The 19,986-nt window shown below is 36.1% G+C and overlaps 2 protein-coding genes across 2 annotated transcripts in view; one reads left to right on the top strand and one right to left on the bottom strand.

Moving 5' to 3' along the window:
* neb (nebbish) overlaps positions 1 to 19,986 on the bottom strand; it is a 164,398-nt gene that overhangs the window by 49,786 nt on the left and 94,626 nt on the right. The window lies entirely within an intron of this gene.
* fok (fledgling of Klp38B) overlaps positions 1 to 19,986 on the top strand; it is a 62,434-nt gene that overhangs the window by 1,581 nt on the left and 40,867 nt on the right. The gene's annotated exons all lie outside the window — the stretch shown is intronic.

Raw genomic sequence — 19,986 nt, 5'->3', positions numbered from 1 at the left:
GGAAAGTGTCTGGCAATAACGCTCGTGGCTTCTTATTTCGTGACGAAGACCATATATGAAAATCAGTCTTTATAAAATGACGATATCTGTTAAAGCCACCATGACTCAAGTTTTATAATAGACCAACGATCCTGCTTCAGTTGGAAGTATGCACTGACGAAATTTCAACTTTTATAAAATGACAACGGTCTGGCCACCACGTGCTCTTACTCTATTCGTATATACCGTTATTTCTTCTATCGATGCGCAGCGCAAATAACAGCTCCGACACATAAGCAGTTTTTCATATAGATGAGTTTAACACATGCTTATGCATTATGAGTAGATTGCATGTATTTTTATGGAGAATGCTAGAATGAGCGACACTAGCGGCATCTGATATTGAAAAGTAGCCAACTCCCTAACTTTGTTGCAAGCAAATCATAAGAAGAAGAATTTGACATTTGCTTTGGCTAAGGGTGTTGGCACACTTTGCAAGTGAAATTATTTTGCCACTGGTTGGTAAATTTTCTAACATTTTTCACAATTAAAAACTGCAATATTACAATCGAATAAGACACAAAATATGTTAGCAAGTATTTTTGTTGTATAGAGAGAATGTTTACAACAGTGCTTCGCGAAATTTTGTATGTGAATGGGCAAGGCGTAATAAACTTCAATTGCCAAGTCTGAAGTTCCTTCATATTTACAAACGCAACATCTTGGTTAATTGTGGCGATGTTATTGGAATGCATAAGCTTGTGTTAAACGCATCTATATGAAAAATGTCATTGTGCCACCGCCTTAAGAAATAAAACAATTTTTTAGTTCCATGATATCCGTGAAAGTGAATACTTGAGTGCTGTGTTTGAAAAATTATTTAATATTTATACGCAAATAAATACTGTGCAAAGTAAGTATAAACGCCTCAAGTGCGCTTCAATGTATTTAATATAGGGGAACACAAAGGGGAAACTCATCACTATTCTTGTGATCATTTTGCAATATCCTTTTTGATACTTATATAATATTGGCGCCGACTCGGGAAAACAATTTTTTCAGTATCTAATTTGAGTCGAAAATGTATCAAATGAAATATTTTATCCGACTACGCAGAAGTATCAAAAAAAAGCCTATAAAAATATTGCTTAATATTCGTTAGTTTTATTTGTTGCGACTATCGTAAACAATACTTTCAGTGTCACAAAGTGAACGACATATGAATCATATTGCTATCGTCTTCAGATGTGTTTGCGAGAGTTTTATCCGGTTAAATATCGTATTGTGAGCATTTGGTCCGCTGGGTATATGTTTACACCTGTACTAATATACGTATGTATGTGATAATTTTTAAGCCATTCATGAATTTCAATTTCGTTTCATACAAAGAAATAATTAAAGGCATAATTTATTGCCCAAAAATAAGCTGGGTAGCTTATTTAATTAAATGGGAAGCAGCAACAAAAATTTAGCTGCACAGTTGATATCAGCGCTTTGAATTGAATTCGCTTACAGACCAACCTAATAAAAACGCATTGCAGCAGGTTTCTATCAAAAATATCTCATAAACATTCAAATTGAATTTACTGCGTAAAAAGCAATTTTTGTTCTGCGTGATATTTGGGTTTGGCGTTTCGCCTACGTTCTATATGGCCACAACACCGTTTTATTTCGGTTAGGACAAAAAAATCGTTATGTTCGCGCGTTAAGAAAACGAAATGCGTTTTTATTAGGTTGGCCTGTTAAACAATAATCAACCTGATGACTGGTGTTGTGCAGCGTAGTGAAAAAAATGTTCATACATTTGAATAAATTTTTGTTTGTTTTCATTTTATCGTTTCACAGAATAAGAACTCCCCCTGATCATTATTTTTTAGGTTGTTTGCAAAAAATTACAACTTATATACTAGAAGTGAGCTATATAAAGGGCAGTCAACCCAGCAAGTTGTAATCAGTGTTGCAATTGCGATATAATCGTACTTTTTCAATAAATGGCCTCAGTTTCAGTACGTTAGCGAAGGCCAATGTTTGTTGGGTGCTTTTGTTTTTTCATCAAACTTTGTTTATTGTAGCCTTCTGGTAAATAAAAGCAACCAAAACCGTTTACTCTTGACTTTGTTGAAAAAATTGTAAGAGTATGAATAACTTTCCTTTTATATAAAATGAACGTCGCAGTTTTTGCACCTTAGGCGCACCGTATGCTTTACGCACCAAAACTATTAATATGGCAGATCTATTAGAGAAGAATTCTGTTAGCCCGTAATAGCAGGTGACTTAGTTAAAGAATTTTGTCGAAAGTATCAGCATTCCTTATTCTAAGTCGAATTTTCGAATTCAATACAAAAGTTTATTCGGGCTTGTACCGTATTTAGCAAATATTCCGCTTATTTGAAACCTGCTACCGTTCGAATCGCTGAACTATCGAATAAATAACTCCAATATTCTGTATTGCAAAATGGTCTGTATTAGACTACTTTGGGAGGAGAATTGTACATACTTCACAATTATACTGCACTTCGCAACTAATAGCGTGTTTAAATCAAACTGATTACTGATTTCTCAGCTTGCGCTGCTTTTATACTCACTGATTCATCGCCTGCATATTACTCCAAAGGTCTAGACGTTTCAACTTCTAGAATCTCTTGCTTGGTACATTTATATTTGTAGTTAAGCGGTTCTCACAGTATGCGTGTGTATGTGTGAGCAACTGCTTCGGCTGATGACCAAATGTGTGTGTGAGAGATCTCTTCGTTGCCTTGTACATAAGTGTTGCTAGCTTTAACGTGGGCATGTATATAAGAGTGACTACTTAATTTTTTTTATTGTTGCGTGATTATTTACTAACAGCCTAGTGATGCCAACATTCGCAACAATATGTTGGTACTGACAAGAGTACATGTACATGCGTGTACTCAATTAAATACGAAGCATCAGGTCCGGTACTGGTCCAGTACTGCGAATATTGGAAAAGGTGACCTATCTGTTGAAATTAATCAATTTCACACCTTTTCTTTGCAATACTTTTTTATTTTTAAACACACAATTATTTTTGTGCATTTTCGAAAATGTTTGAATTAACGAACAGGGAAAAACCACTGCCGCCATTTGACATAAACTGTGTTTTGATTATCCCTTTTGAAAGAGCGCTACCATAACCTTAAAAAATAAACGTCGCAAAACGATATTTTTGTTTGCAATTCTACTAGTTTCTTCCTTTTCGATTTTTTATTTATTGTTTTTCGTTCAACAAGCTCTTCTAGGCATGTACTGAACGCAACACCTGTCCAAGAACTGCATCTGCCGGAAATATTTATCTCGCTCGTTCGTATTCAATTCAATATAACGGTTGCTCCGAACTTGACTCACCACAGACATAAATCTCCACTATTGGATCTTAAGCCATTGCTAGGATAGGTAGCTTGTCATTGATGTTAGGACTATGCCCTGCTATTTAGCTGAGTGGCTTGGGCGCTTGCGAAGTAACGGTGGCCTTCTCGCAGCAAAGGACGCTGCTGCTACGACGTGATTGATAAGCTGAAGTGTGATGACACATGTTTTACTTTGTAATTCTAAAAGAAGCAAAAGGCTAAGACTTTGTCTTGTCTATCGAAACAATAGACTTCAGTTCATAAAGCTGAACAATATTAACCACTTGAAATATATGAACGAATTTTTTCCGAACTTTCAAAGGCAGGCCGAGAATCCCATGGGATTTTAAGTTTAAGGACACGCCGAACGTGTTACAGCGCATATATCTTTCTTCCTAAAAAGAAAGGCAGACTTTATGTTGTATCCAGAGCAAAAAGAAGACCTAGTTGCAATGAAGCAATGGTTTGCAGGGTGGTTTTCCCAATTAAGAGGGCAGAGTTTAAGGGGCATTACTCTCCTTAAAGGAGTATCGCTCGCAGCTAAACTAGTCAGGAAGGTACACAATAAGGATTGGTACAAAAAGTTCTGCAAATTTAAAAATCCACATAAAGTAGAAGTTCTTACTTTGTTGTTTTTATTAGCATGGAAATATGTACATATTCAGACCTATGACAAGTAAGGAAATTTTATAAATTTATTCGTTGCTTTCCGTTCGACTGACCTATTCTGGAGATACCCGACATACCGCACAATCGGCCGCAACTCAGGCACGTTGCGTGGATTACATTATTATGTTCCAGCGAATTTTGTGTAACACGAGCGCAGGGGCGTAGCTACGGGGGTTTAACCCCTCCCCCCTCCCCCCTTTGCCTAATGATCATTTGATTATTTAGGTCGTTACAATTAAAATATTTGATGTTTTTATGTCTATGTTAAACAATTTCTTTATAATTCTGCTACGTATTTACTTTGTTGGTGATATTATATTTTTAATATGCAAGCATATGTACGAAGTGAACACTTATATTTTAATCATATTCTGTTTCATAATAATTCTGCAATTTATTAAATACACAAATGTACATGTTAACTTTTACTATAATTTCATAAAGAAGTTTCCTTGTAAATTTGTCTAACGACCATCTGCATAAGTACATACATATCAGAGAACAGCAAAAATCGAACACAACAACGTTGGATTACATTCGGCAACATGATCGTGTTCAATGATCCAACTTGCTTAAACGAACATAATCGACATTGCTTTAAATTTTAAAATCAACCAACTTATTGCATGCGTGAATATAATCAATTCAGGCGTTTGCTCGTTTGCCTCAACCGCGATTACATTCATCGGAATGAAAAGGCAAATATGAAAACTCCATGCGTCTCAATATTTGCATGATTCTTCTGCCCTTACGTCACGGCGACAAGCTACATATAAACATACATATTGTAACAAATGTACTGGAAATCCTCTTATTTGCAACCTTCTGCTAAGTTCGAATCACTAAACTGTTGAATAAATAACTCCAATATTTAATAATGCAAAATGGCATTTATTAAAGTACTTCACAGTAACACTGATACTTCACAACCAATAGCTTGCTTAAATGAAACTGATTCTCGCGCCTCTAATTTTGCTGCTTTTATACTGTGTGATTTCCTCATTGCATCTTCTAGGCGCTTCCAGAATTTACTTAGTTACTGGTATATAATTATAACTACAGATTCCACAATTATAATTGCATACTTTAGGGAGCATCTCAGATAAGATATCTGCATGTGTTTGTGTGTTGCTTCTCCGCTGCGTGTACGTACATATGTGTAGACATAATGATTGAATTATTGATGTACCCCTTAGTGTTGCTAATTTTCGTAACACTGCCCTCTCTCGATCTAACCTCTGCTAGCCTCTGCAAGTGAACCACCCTTCTATTTCGTGGTTTCCCAATTGTTTGTATGCGGTAGATGACATCACTGATCCTCTTCACAACTCTGTACGGGCCTTCCCAACTGCACCGATATTTGGATGGAACACCTTTCCGCCGGTGAGGGTTGTATAGCAGTACCAAATCTCCCTCCCGGAAACCTTCCGAATTATTTTCTTTGTCGTACCTGTGTTTCATCTTACTACTCATTACCCTGGGCCGTTCCTTCACACTCTCTTGTTTGGCCAATGAACTACTTCGTAGAGCTTGCGCTTGACGGATTGGCTTCCCATAATCAGTATCGTTCCCACGTTTCACAACAGTAGTGCGCCCGGCTTGAAACTACCCTCGCATTCTTTCTGGAAAATTCTTTCCTTCATTTTAGTGCGTCCGTTCGGGTTTGTCAATGCTAGTGTTTCTCTCGCAGGTATCTTTGATTTTGATTTGTTTGGCCCATTCGTTCCATCAAATTTTACCTTTGACTTTCGTGGTCTTTGTCGACTCTTCTCCACCAGTACTCGATTACTGCTGAATTCCTTTTCCAAACTGAAGCTAAGTGGCACATCCTGGTTCTTATAGCGCATAATCTTTCTCCGCATATCGATTCTGATATCATGGTCAACTAAGAAGTCCACTCCCAATATGACTTCATCAACAAGCTCCGCCACAATGAATTTGTGTAGAACCATTACCTTCCCAATTAATACCTACCATACCACTTCTCCTTGGACTTCGTTACACTCACCAGTGACCGTACCAACCTTGCTCCAGGTAACGGTTTTGCTCTCCTGTTGACCAAGTCAGATCGAATTAAGGAATGGGATGCGCGTGTATCTACAGTCAGTACATGTTCTTTGCCATCCACATTCCCTCTGACGGTAAGACTGCTCGATTTTCTACCAATTTGCGACACAGATATCACAGGACATTCAATAGCTGAAGCTAGCTCTCGATCTCTACATCTTACTCGCTCTTGCTTATCCCTTCCATCCTTGTTATTAAGACCACCCATGCTGTTGAAACCACTAGGATCAAGATCGCAATGACGTGCAATGTGACCGGGCTTCCCGCATTTGAAGCATTTGATAACTCTTTCACTACGCTTTTGCGATCCTTTCAGAGCCTCGAATATTGCGTCTACCCACTCTGGCCTTTCTACTTCCACACGGCGTGCTTTGAAAACTGGCTTACACAGAAGCGACGCTGTTTCCTTTTTCCTGTTGGCTTTGGGTTTGCGTATGTAGCTCGTTTTGTTTCGACGTCCCGTATGCCATTTATAAAGCTCTGAATCTTTACCCTTTCAGTGTATTCCACGGGTGCGTCCGCATTCGCTAAATGTGCCAGCCTTTCAACATCCGACGCAAACTCTTGCAATGTCTCACCAGGCTTCTGGAAGCGGTTCAGAACTCTATTTGGTATATCTGTCTCCTATGCTCAGTTCCGTATCGTCTCTCTAGAGCACCCATCAATGCTTCATAACAGTTCCGTTCGCCCTCTGGAATGGTTTGTAAAATCTCAGCTGCAGGCCCTTTCAATGCCATGAACAGTGCAGCAACTTTATCTTCAGCATTCCAGTTGTTCACTGTTGCGGTCTTCTCAAATTGTAGCTTAAAGACCTGGAAAGGAACAGAACCGTCAAAGGATGGTGTTTTTACCTTTGGATTACTCGTTGAAACTGCTGGGCGATTTAATTGCAACTCCTGTATACGACCTCTCAAAGCATTCACCTCGACTTCGATTTTTTCCTCAAACTGCGTTATTTTCTCGTCCATACGCGCTTCGAGTTTTGATGATATACGCGCCTCCTGCGCTTCGAGTTGTACTGTTATGCGTGCCTCTTGTTCTTTCAGTTGTGTTTCCATCTTTGATGTAATCTGTGTCGACATTTCTGAAATACGCGTTTCTTGTGCTTCGATCTTTGATGTTATTCGTGTCTCTTGCGATTCCATCTTGGATGTTATACGGTTCTCCTGCGATTCCATATATGTCTACTGTTCTGCCAGTTGAGATGACACTGTCGATGTTTGAGCAGATATTGCAGCTAAAATCATGTTCAAGTCTGTGCTCGTAACTGTCTGCGATGTTTCATTTTTCTCTTCAATTTTTGTTGTCTCCTCGCCATCACGAGGAAAGACATACTCTACCATGTTAATTCCTTCTAATTCCATTGCCTCTCGTAGTCTTGCTTGAAGTTCGATTTTAATGCCGCTTGTATTCAATCCACGGCTCTCCAACTCCTTCTTCAGCTGCTGGATATTCAATTCACTCCACTTTGCCATGTCCAAGTTGTATTCGAAGTCTTCGGAATTTATTCAACAATTCCTCTTCTGACACCAATTGTAACGAATTTACTGCAAATCCTCTTATTTGCAACCTTCTGCTAAGTTCGAATCACTAAACTGTTGAATAAATAACTCCAATATTTAATAATGCAAAATGGCCTTTATTAAAGTACTTCACAATAACACTGATACTTCACAACCAATAGCTTGCTTAAATGAAACTGATTCTCGCGCCTCTACTGTTGCTGCTTTTATACTGTGTGATTTCCTCGTTGCATCTTCTAGGCGCTTCCAGAATTTACTTAGTTACTGGTATATAACTATAACTACAGATGCACGTATGTAGCTCTCATATGCGCGTGTATTTGTGACCGATTTTGCCATGTCCAAGTTGTATTCGAAGTCTTCGGAATTTATTCAACAATTCCTCTTCTGACACCAATTGTAACGAATTTACTGCAAATCCTCTTATTTGCAACCTTCTGCTAAGTTCGAATCACTAAACTCTTGAATATATAACTCCAATATTTAATAATGCAAAATGGCCTTTATTAAAGTACTTCACAATAACACTGATACTTCACAACCAATAGCTTGCTTAAATGAAACTGATTCTCGCGCCTCTACTGTTGCTGCTTTTATACTGTGTGATTTCCTCATTGCATCTTCTAGGCGCTTCCAGAATTTACTTAGTTACTGGTATATAACTATAACTGCAGATGCACGTGTGTAGCTCTCATATGCGCGTGTATTTGTGAGCGACACTTCCACAATTATAATTGCATACTTTAGGGAGCATCTCAGATAAGATATCTGCATGTGTTTGTGCGTTGCTTCTCCGCTGCGTGTACGTACATATGTGTAGGCATAATGATTGAATTATTGATGTGCATACAAGTCACTGCTTAGCATCGGCTTAGAGATGACAGTACCCCTTAGTGTTGCAAATATTCGTAACAATATAAACATTGCTTACGGTTCTGTTTGTTTGCCGAACTAAACGATACTAATTCTCGCGCTTTGATTTTATTCTCCACATTTAAATAATGTTAAATTTACAGCATAATGCAAATTTGACATTATTTTCCAAGTGGAAAGACATTATTATAATGTAATATCTACATTTTTTTTTTTTTTTCATATCAAAAACACATTTCACAAATGTAAAATTCAAGTTATTTGATAAATGAAAAAATAATGTGTTTTTTACATTTTAAAATGTGTGTTTTTTTCGTGTAGATACTTTCAATTAAATTTGGTACTTCGGTTTTTTTTTTTATCAATTTATCTATGATTAATATTACAGGAATGCGATTCTGTGGCTTTTCCTAATGTTCACATGTTGTTGAAAATATTGTGTACGCTTCCAGTAACAGCGGCAACGAGCGAGAGATCTTTTTCAACTCTTAGGCTGATTAAAAACTATTTGAGAAACACGATGAGTGAAAATCGATTGAATGGCTGTGCATCACTAAGCATCCACCGTGATCAAATTGTTACCATTGATGAAGTTTTAGATGAAATGGCAAAGAAAAGCCGACGCATGCGCTTGAGTTTTTAATGTAACCTTTTTCATATCATATTCTAAATACACCTACTTTAATGTTAAAGCTAAAGACAACATTTTTTTAAATTTATTTAACTGAAAAAAAAATTTTTTTTTGAACCCCCCAAGGCAATTTTCTGGCTACGCCCCTGCACGAGCGTAATGCCCGCCCAAAATACAGTTTGACCATTTCGACGACATAGGAATTGCAGTTTTGAAGACACTCGTTCACGTAAATTTCTGTGTTGATCGCTTTATCGTCACAATACTCTAGAGAAATTAAACTTAATTCTTAAAATCCATCACAACAACTTCACTCAGCAGTGATTGATATTTATTTCACTTGTTATTGCCATTAATATGGCATTGATATCATCTCCACCACTTTTTTTACGATACGTGAATTATTACCGGGTCTTAAAATGGCGGAGCCACGTCCATTGCTTTAAATTATGAATGGATGTTGCGGGCGACCCAAAGTTAGTCCAAACAATATTTGAACGAGTTCGCTTAATTAATGCCTAGTCTAAATAGATGAAAAGTTTCAGCAACTGCTCGAGCTTTAACTTAGAAACGGTTCAGAAAAAGTAGTTCAGATTGAACCTGTGGAGAATTGCATGATGTTCAACTTCGAACTGAGCGCGAAACTCGAGCAAGACATAGGAAGCCAGATATTTGCGAAGTACTAAATTTTGCGACCCCGAGTCCCGAACATATCAAGACGCTCACATGCGACTTATCATGGCTTTTAGTACCATTAACATAATGTCAAAATAAAGGTGTATGAAAGTTTCCAAGTCTTATTTCAAAGCTAAAGTAATTTTAATTTTCTTATTGAATCCCAGCCAGCATTTTTTGAAAATTTTCATCAAAAAATATTTAAATATCATACCCCAAGATGATTAAAAACGTTCAAATTTGAAAGCATTTTCTGTTTGAAAATTAATGTATCGTCGGGAGAAAAATGTACCTTAAACGTGATTATTCTTGAATAATCATTTATGATTCTTATTTCGAAACGCTTTTTATTCATATTTGATATCATTGTAAAATTGAGCTTTAATAGTTTTGGAGTAATATTTGCTGCTTTTCACAGTAATTTTCTGATCATATTCGGGAACATATTTCAATCGTTTTGGTTAAGATTTTTGAATCATTTTTGAATGCGATTATCATGCATTTTTTCTGCATATCTCATTCAAAATAAGATACTACATAATAATCTTATTTTGTCAGAGGAAGAAAGCATGCGGAAGTGAGCTATTTGAACCATAGGTCACTCGCAAGCAAACTTGACCGATATACACTTGCGACAACATCCAACATCAGCATTATCGTCTGCATATTAAAATATGGATACGATACGGGATGTTGAAGACTATCCAGGCATGTCAAGACAGTTTCACTTACCTCGGGTTCAAATAGCTCACAACCTTTGTATTGTCCAATCATTATGTATTTTCTGGGAAGCCGAAGGTGGAGAAATGGTTGGGGGAATCTTCGGTCACGAGCAGCATTACATTATTTTTTGTCTTGAAGAATATCTTTTGCATAAATAATAAAATTTTTATATATTTTTTCTTAGCTCCATGATTGAAAAAATATGTGTATGTGAAAAAATAAGATTTTTAATGAAAAGTAAAATTTAACAAGTATAAAATTCAATATTCAGTCAATAAGTATATTCATAAAAGATTCAGAAAGCTAAATGAAGAACGATTATAAATTTTTGATCACCTAAAGTGATTTGACATGAAGACATTTGATTCAAATATGATTCCAAAATGTGATTGAAAAACTATATTCAGTTTTGGTTCATCGAAAGGTAAGCATACTTGATTATTCTTTTTGTTGATTTTTTGAAATATTAAAATTTAATCATCAAAGGACTTCAAAAATGATTCCAAAAAGTGATCGAAAAATGATTTTCGGTTTTTGATCATCAAAAGTATTAATATTTGATTATTTCTTTTGTTCAATTGTATGATAACTCATTATTTAGTCATAAACAGCAATTAAATTGTATTGATATGTAGGGGAATTCGAAATTTAATCACCTAAATGGTGAGTGGGATCAATTTTGAATACATATTTTTTTCAGTGCCATAATATTTTTGAATAATTTTTAGTTTTCAATTTGTTAGTTTAAATTTGTTTGGTAATTGCAGAATGGAAAGAAAGTAGAACGAAGAAACAATTTACAATTTCAGTTTTCCTCGACCTAAAAAGAGCTTTCGAAACAGTAGACAGAGATATTCTTATAAGAAAACTGTATAAAATTGGCATAAGAAACATAGCGCTTAACTGGTTCAAAAGTTACCTTAGTGGAAGAAAACAGAAAACTGTAATAAGAAATAAGATTTCCCCCGAAGTGGACATTGAAATAGGATTGCCACAGGGATCGGTGCTTGCAGCAATTCTTTTTATAATTTACATAAATGATATCAAAAACTGTATCAAATACTGCAAAATAAGATTATTCGCTGATGATGCACTTTTGACTATAAGCGGTAACACAATTGATGAGGCAGCCTCAAAAATACAATCGGACCTACAGGCAATATATAAGTGGTTGTGCCAAAATATGCTTAAAATAAACATAGAAAAGACAAAATGGATGATAATGGGGTCTAGAGTGACTCAAGATGATGTATCGCTAAAAATAGCAAATACCCCTATAGAAAGAGTAACCCGAATAAAATACCTGGGAATAATTATAGATGACAAATTAAAATTTGATGAACATCTTAAATACATCGAAGGGAAAATTTCCAAAAAAATAGGGTTCATGTTTCGTTCATGCAGGCATATTAGTATGCAATACAAAATAATGGTCTATAGATCCATTATCGAGCCGCATTTTATTTACTGTCCTACAATCCTATTCGCATTAGCTGATTCGCAAAAATCCAGGCTACAAATTAAACAAAACAAAGTTATGCGTTTCATATTAAGAAAACGGTATGATACCCCAATTAAGGATTTACTAGACAGCTTAAACTGGCTTAGTGTAAAACAGAACATCACTTACTACACATTGAAGTTTATACACAACATAAAGTTGGGAAACTTGCCGAATTACCTAAGTGAACGTGTCAGACTAAACAGAGAGGTCCATAGCTATCAAACAAGACACAATAACAACTTTTACTTGCCGGTAGTGAGATCTGAATTCGATAAAAAAAGTATATACTACGAAGGAATTAGAGAATATAATGATCTGCCAATTGATATTAAAAACTGTAATAATACCAAAAAATTCAGAAAGTTATTATACAGCTACTGTAAAGCGCTACCTGTAAAGTAGTTAAATTTATTTAGTAAATATTTTATAGATTATTACATAGTTGAAGTCAAAGAAATTCAATGAATTGAAACAAATATGTAAACATTAAAAATACTTTGTACCTTATTAAATTATATAGATCTTCAAGATCGTAAATAAATAAAATAAATAAATAAATAAATACCGAAGTGCTCGTTCATCATATGAAAGTGCCTTTGCTTTGCACTTAAATATGAAAATCAAAAGCTTCCATATGAATTTTATTTATATGTGAGGGCATACAGGAGTGCTTTGAAATTTTTATACTCAGCTAAGCAGAGCTCACAGAGTATATTAATTTTTTTCGCATAACGGTACCCCGTAACGGCATAAACTAATCGAGATAGATATATACTTCTATATATCAAAATTAGCTGGGCGAAAAAAGAAGCCATGCCCGTCCGTTCGTCCGTCTGTCAAATTTTTTACAAAAAATTGAATATCTTTACAGTATATGAGTAAATTATGTCAACAAAAATAAAATAAAATTTCAAAATAGGCGTGGCTCCGTCATTTTTCATTTAATTTGTCTAGAATACTTTTAATGCCATATATCGAACAAAAATTGACCAATCCCTGTGAAATTTGGTAACGGCAAGCTTCTATGACGATAACTATTTTCTGTGAAAATGGGTGAAATCGGATGAAGCCACGCCCAGTTTTTATACACAGTCGACCGTTTGTCCTTCCGCTCGGCCGTTAACACGATAACTTGAGCAAAAATCGATATATCTTTACTAAACTTAGTTCACGTACTTATCTGAACTCACTTTATCTTGGTATTAAAAATTGGCGAAATCAGACCCACTTTTTCAATATCGAAAAATTAAAAAAATGCCATAATTCTATACCAAATATGAAAAAAGGGGGTGAAACGTGGTGATTGGATTGGTTTTTTGACGCAAAATATAACTTTAGAAAAAACTTTGTAAAATGGGTGTGACACCTACCATATTAAGTAGAAGAAAGTGAAAAAGTTCTGCAGGGCGAAATCAAAAGCCCTTGGAATCATGGCAGGACTACTCTTCGTGGCATTAAATATATAAATAAATTAGCGGTACCCGACAGATGATGTTCTGGGTCACCCTGGTCCATATTTTGGTCGATATCTCGAAAACGCCTTCACATATACAACTAAGGGCCACTTCCTTTTAAAACCATCATTAATACCTTTCATTTGATAGCCATATCGTATAAACACATTCTAGAGTCACCCCTGGCCCACCTATATGGCGATATCTCGAAAAGCCGTCCACCTATAGAACTAAGGCCCACTCCCTTTTAAAATACTCATTAACACATACATACATATGTATATTTGCACCTTTATTTTATAATAAAAATTTTAAAATTTCTTGAAACACCGATTCCAAAATTAGTAGTTCAAACCGTACTATGTCACTACTAGAAAACTTATAGGAAGTTCTATATTTACGTCCTTGAACATAGAATTTTTTTGGAATATAGAAACACCGTATGAATCTGTCAAACCATTCGTAGAATTGTTAATGAATTGTTAATCTAATGAGTACTTGTATCTACTATTTTACATATTTTCTTAATCCGATTCACCATTTTCGAGCTATTGCGATTTAAAAAAATTATTTCAATCACGGATTGTATAACTCGATTTTTTTAAATTTTTTATTGATATCAAAAAACGTTTGTATTATGGAAATTCGGCAAATGAAGGACGAACTACATAGTTTACCAAAACCTTAAAAATACCCAAATACTGCTGATTGGATGGAAATGGTGCAATTGAGTTTTGGGACGCTTCGCTAGTAAAATTTAACATAAGGATAAGGAGCTCTACTTAGCTTTTCTCAATATGTAGTAATAACCCATTATAATCTGTTATTTGTGCTTACCGTGTTGTTTGTTTGTGTAGCGACTTCCCCAAGATTTACGAGGTCTTGACTTGAACTTGAATACAAGTAATCTTATGCCGTGCTTCGACAAGAAACTTTGAATTGGAAACTTAGGTTAGGTTAAGCTGGCTCATTGTGATACCACTGAATAAGCTAATGTCCTTCCTTCTTTATATACATATGTAAACGATTGGCCCAATTTGAATGTCTAATGTAGCGCAGCCAATGAAGTGCTTGTTCAGACATTCCGTGCTGTTCTGGCTAGAATCGTGCATCTGCACAGGAAATGTTCAAAACCAATTTCCTCCTCGTCCCTACAGCTTCGACTGAAGTTATTCGTTGGGATTCCCATGTGTTCGTTGTGTACTTCCATTAGACAGTGCCCTGTTAATATCCCGATCAATACACCTAAGGAGAGACGATTGAGATTTATAAGGAACCTAGTACGGTTAGCATTTATGCAAAGCCAAATTTGTCGAGCAACATCATAGGTGGATTCTAGTGCCCATCTGACATTGGTTTTCCTGGTAAATGTAGACATAAGGAAGTGATTGCAAGTGGAAAGAGGACGAGCAATGTGTCTTAACGGAATTACCTTGGCCTGTTCAGTGGCTTTCCTCCCTAGTTCATCAGGAACATAGTTCCGACGTACACCACTGTGACCCGAAACCCAAATCATCACTATGTATACCGCGAGGCTAGTTCGTTTAGCGACTGTCTGCAGTCTATTTCTTTGAGTAAGTGTTTGTTCCGGTCTGAAATAACTCCGAGGTATTTAACTTATGGTGGTGAGAGTTCGAACCCTATCCCGTTTAACTGCGATGGTTTGAAAATAATTCACATTGACACCGCTGGCACGGGACCAGTCCTTTATTAAGAGGATTAATGCGGTCTATAGCAGCTTGCCTAGAATCTGAAGATGTTTTCCGATGTCATCGCCGTAAACGATAACTTGACAATCGACTCTTTCTAACTTCAATATTAAGGTGTTCTGCGGAAGGTTGAGGGAACAGCACACCTTATTGGGGAGTGCCCCTAGATGCGTGCCATATTATGGAGGAGTCTCCTAAACATGATAGGATAGTTATTTGACTGCAGAGAATATATTCTCATATGTACACTATGTACAATGTACATAAAAAAAGTAGAAAATGTGGCTCCCAGGTTCGAATAATACTTCGTCGAGATTTCAAAAATTTAAAAAATTTTTTTTCAGGACCTTGTAAAAATAGCGAAATTAGTTTTTCCTTTATAACTTAAGTAATTTGATCGTTCATTTCAATAAGTGTTACATTGTGGTAAAGGTATTCACTTGCGGCACCACTCGCACCATTTACCTATCTGACCACGTTCAGCTCTTACGGACGTTTTACTAACACCGACACCCATTATTTGAGCCATAAACCAAAAGAAAAATTGAGAACAAGGTTAGGTTGAACTGGCTGGTCCGTGAGGACCTCACATAGACTGAATAAGTTTAGAGGGTTTAACGACCAAACTGAAAACCCCTATCAAAAACCAGAACCTATGTTATAAAAGCGCTACGTCCTCTTGGCAAATACTACTAACTTTCTAGGACCTATGCCACTTGCTGCTTCTCAATCTGACAGCTGTATCACTCCTACTAGCTGGAGTCTTAGCCTAGAAAGCGCAGGGCACGAGCACAAAACGTGCTCGGTCGTTACCTCCTTAAACTCGCCCTTCCTAGATCTACTATCACTGACCAAGCCTAATTTAAAGGCATGTGACGCCAGAAGGCAGGTTCCAGTCAGAATACCCGTCATGAGTCTACAGTCCTCTATTTTAACACGCTTTTATTAGCTTGGCCTGTATGTAACGGAATCTTTGAGCTTAATTTTCACCGGTTTCTAGAAGTCTGATTAATTTGAAACTTTGCATACGTATCAAGGACCGATGACAATGTATTAATGTGATGGTGTTGTGACATAAGGTCAACGGCCATAAGGTCAATTGGCCTTATACCCACTTTGAATGGCCATAAGTTTGATTGAAACTTTGCACACATATCAAGGCTCGATGGCAATGCATTAATGTCAAGGTGTGGTGACATAAGGTCAACGGCCATAAGGTCAATTGGCCTTATTACCACTTTGAATGGCCATAAGTTTGATTGAAACTTTGCACACGTATCAAGACTCGATGACAATGTAATAATGTGATGGTGGGGTGACATAAGGTTGACGGACATAAGGTCAATTGAACCTATGACCACCCCAAATGTCCATAGATTTGAAACCTTGCACATAATGCGAAAAAGCATTAATTTATTAACACGCTTTTATTAGCTTGGCCTGTATGTAACGGAATCTTTGAGCTTAATTTTCACCGGTTTCTAGAAGTCTAATTAATTTGAAACTTTGCATACGTATCAAGTACCGATGACAATGCATTAATGTGATGGTGTGGTGACATAAGGTCAACGGCCATAAGGTCAATTGGCCTTATTACCACTTTGAATGGCCATAAGTTTCATTGAAACTTTGCACACGTATCACGGCTCGATGACAATGCATTATTGTGATGGTGTGGTGACATAAGGTCAACGGCCATAAGTTCAGTTGGCCTTATTACCACTTTGAATGGCCATAAGTTTGACTGAAACTTTGCACACGTATCAAGGCTCGATGACAGTGCATTCGTGTGATGGTGTGGTGACATAAGGTCAACGGCCATAAGGTCAATTGGCCTTATTACCACTTTGAATGGCCATAAGTTTGATTGAAACTTTGCACACGTATCAAGGGTCGATGACAATGCATTAATGTGATGGTGTGGTGACATAAGGTCAACGGCCATAAGGTCAATTGGCCTTATTACCACTTTGAATGGCCATAAGTTTGATTGAAACTTTGCACACGTATCAAGGCTCGATGACAATGTATTAATGTGATGGTGTGGTGACATAAGGTCAACGGACATAAGGTCAATTGGCCTTATTACCACTTTGAATGCACCGTAGCGAGCGCGGCCTCGATCCACTTCCACTGTTGTTTCGGGATCCTGCTATCTTCGCTGCTCTCGTCTATAATGCCAATGATCTGCCGACCCTTAGCAATTTCGGCGAAAGACCGCGTCCAGCCACCCTGCGTCTTGGCCCTTTTCGGTTCCGTGGGGTTGGATTCATCCGTGGATCGCTGGCGTTTCGAGGTTTCATCACTCTCGACTAAAACTTTTAAAATTACTTGAACTAAAAAATTAAAAATAAATAATAGTTTAAAAAAAACTAAAAAATACGCTTTTATAGCAAACCGAACTAAAAATAGAAAATAAATTTCAATTAAAAAGAGTTTATATAACAGTATAGGTCAAACAATCGTTTATAGTTAATCACCTCAAAATAAAATTATAATAAAATTTAAGTTATTAACAGAATAATTTAATTCACAGTAAAAAGCGTGGGGTGCTTGCTAATGAATGTTACAATCATTCTATCTGAAAGGAAAGATATGAAATGTAGTCAAATGCACCCCACGCTTTTTCCTCTGAATTAAATTATTCTGTTAATAACTTAAATTTTATTATAATTTTATTTTGAGGTGATTAACTATAAACGATTGTTTGACCTTCTACTACTGTTATATAAACTCTTTTTAATTGAAATTTATTTTCTATTTTTTAGTTCGGTTTGCTATAAAAGCGTGTTTTTTTTAGTTTTTTAAAACTATTATTTATTTAATAATATGAGTAAATGTGTAAGTCTAAGGTTGTAGGACCTACACATGATCTTCAACACTTTGCAGCCCTGCGCTTGGGTTCACGCCCACCTCTAATGTGTCCCTAAGACCCCTTAGAAGCACATATACGGAATCTGTTTGTCCTGTAATTGATGACGCTATACTGCTAGGACCGTATGGTTTGCGGTCGAGCTGCCCCGACGCACTGAGCATCGTTGCAGTTGGTAACGCTTTGTTCTTTGCCACCACAGGTGGAATGTGCAGAATGGCATACAGTTCACCGTCGGGTTGTTTTCAGGGTTCCCGTAATGCTAACCCCTCTAAGTTTTCAAAGTAGGTTCTTTTTAGTGTGGCTGCCCACCAAACAAGGTCTCCATAGTATAGGATAGGCTTTACAATCGCTGTAAATATCCGATCAGAGAGAGAGGAAGATAAACCCCACGTACACCCCAGCATTCTTTTACATGCATAAAGTGCGGTCGAGGCCCTCTCCACTCTCTTCTCCACGGTTAGCTTCCACAACAACTTACTGTCTAGAATTATTCCTAGATATTTTGTGCAAAGTAAATTAGGAACACAGTAAGAATAGATAAAGATATCACTCGTATATCATTAAGTAAATAATTTACTTAATATTTAGTATTTACCACATTGCAAAAGTGAAAATCGAAAAATAAGTATCGGAAACAAAAAAGCCCAATTTCACTGTTCCTACAGGCTGACGAAAATGTTTATTTAATATTTTTTGATCTTCGCATGGGGTAAGCGCTCAAACCCGGTGGGCACAATTGCAACTTTTTTTAACTCCTCACTTTGTGCTACGCTCGGATTTATTGATGAATAAGAAACCAAATTACATTACAAAAATAACACTTAAAAAGGTGATCAGCTTTGTTCAAATATGTATATGTATATGTATATATACATACAGCAGCGAACACGAAAATAGCAGTGGCAATTTTTATAAAATTTCGTCAATTAAATTCTCCTTTTTTTATTTTCGATAGAAAAAACTTTTATGAATTTTGTAGCTGAAACTATGCAAAAATGTTTTCGAAAAATCCAGAAAATTTTAATTTTTTTATTTAATAGAGTTTTTTTAAATATTTTTAAGTATGCAGTTTTGTTGCCCAATAATTTTACTCTAAAAAGTACAAGTTATAGGTCTTTCTAAATTCGCATTGATTTTTGATAATTTTTCTTCGAAATACCTCGCAAGCATCCTAATAAATAAAATGTTCGAAATTTTCGCAAAATTTTCTAGATTTTCCAGTTTCTCGAAAACGTTTTAGTGATTGGTTTGTACAGTTCACTTTACAAACTTCTGGCAAGTTTTTTCTTAAATAATCGAAAACAAATAAAGGTGTCTAAGTTCGGGTGTAACCGAACATTATATACTCAGCGTGAGCTTCAATTGTACATTTCATTTCAGATAAATTACTTTTCTACATAACACATGGCACCACCCGTTTAAAAAAAAAATGTCTCCGCATTTCCTCTCACAATAAAACTTCATAAGTGCAATATCATTGATAAAAAACTATTTTTTGCTAAGTTATAGCTTATTATTCTAGTCTATGACCCTTTTAAACTTGTTTTATATCTAAGTTGCCGTGGTCTTTAACCGATCCCGCCCATTTTTACTAGAAATATTTTCTACTATAAGGAAAATATGTGTACACAATTTCATTACGATATGTTAATTTTCCTTCGAGTTATGGCTCCAGAAACATAGAAAATTGCTTAGTCATAAAAGGGGCAGTGCCACACCCATTTTCAGAAATTTTAGTGTTTTTCAATTTAATGTTATAATTCAATTTAGAAAGTAAAATTCTATTGACACAAAGCTCTTTTTCGCTAAGATATATGTAGCTTATTATTTTCGTATACGACCCTTTTAAATATCTTGTATATAAAAGTGGGCGTAGTCTTTAACCGATCTCGCCCATTTTTTCTAGAAATATTTCCTGCTATAAGGAAAATATGTG

This window comes from Eurosta solidaginis, chromosome 2 (genome assembly GCF_040869045.1).
Source record: "Eurosta solidaginis isolate ZX-2024a chromosome 2, ASM4086904v1, whole genome shotgun sequence".
NCBI lineage: Eukaryota > Metazoa > Arthropoda > Insecta > Diptera > Tephritidae > Eurosta > Eurosta solidaginis.
Note: the sequence above shows the minus strand (reverse complement) of the source record. Positions and strands in the feature narration are given on the sequence as shown.